Source organism: Fukomys damarensis, unplaced genomic scaffold (assembly GCF_012274545.1).
Source record: "Fukomys damarensis isolate Sample0158 unplaced genomic scaffold, DMR_v1.0_HiC HiC_scaffold_36, whole genome shotgun sequence".
Classification (NCBI taxonomy): Eukaryota; Metazoa; Chordata; class Mammalia; order Rodentia; family Bathyergidae; genus Fukomys; species Fukomys damarensis.
This window is the reverse complement of record NW_022900948.1, coordinates 46263547-46264537: the sequence shown is the minus strand read 5'-3', so window position 1 is coordinate 46264537 and position 991 is coordinate 46263547.

The window sequence follows — 991 nt, the reverse complement described above, 5'->3', positions numbered from 1 at the left end:
ATTTCTTTTCAGTTTGATTAAAAGAGACACTGAATTAATTACAGCACAGGCCCAACTGTGTACCGGCGATTTCCACACGGTTTGCTTTCGTTAGGCGGGTGACGAAGCCCCAAATGAGGGGTGCGGGCCGCCTGAGGAGGGCCGAGCCTGCGCCCCGGGCTGGGACGAGCGGCTTCGAACGCGATCCGAGCCCCCCCGCGCGGATCCGACTTCCTCGTCCGCGGGTCTGTCCTGCGTTCTTTTTTCTCACCCCACCCGCGTTTTCGTTCTTCCGGCGACAGGAAGATCTTAAACCCAGCGGAGAAAGAAATGCGTGTATATATCCCTGTCCTGCTGCCGAAGAAAATTTAATTTATGTTGCTTTCGGGACGTTCTCGTTGGGTTCTAGATTCTTCCGTCGTAGGACAGTTTGCGGCCCTTTCTTTCTGGCCTTTTTGGGCCCTGCAGAGCCGGTGTCCTGGGCAGTGACCTGCAAGGACTGGTGCTTTACCCTGGGGCGAAGGTGGAGATCCGGGAAGATCGCGTCTGGAAGTTGAGGGGGGGGCCCCTTCACCCCGCCGCCTTCCTATCCGCGCGGAGCCCGAGCTCCCGCCGGCCCTGGAAACGCGGCCTTTTCCCTAGCACGCGGCCCCTGCCCTCCGCACCCCGACACCGCACTCTTTCTGGGGCTCGCTTCTGGAGGTGCCGGGGCCCGGGGCCGGGCAGATTCCTGTCCTGCTCCTGGAGCTCTTGAGCAGCCCCAAGAGCCCTGGGCCTGGGAGCCCTCGGACCTCTGCACCTGCGAAGCGGAGCCCCGGCGGCGGCCCAGCCCAGAGCGGCTCCAGCTCCCCATCCTGGACCCCCAGAAAACCACCCAGGTCCCAGGTCTGGCACAGAATCCCTCAAAGCCAAGACCCGGCGGGATGCCAGTGAGACCCAGGGTAGCAGAAACTTTCTTCTGCCTGGGGCTAGGTCTGCCGTGGCCTTGCGCCCGCCCCGAGCTCCCCCGGGC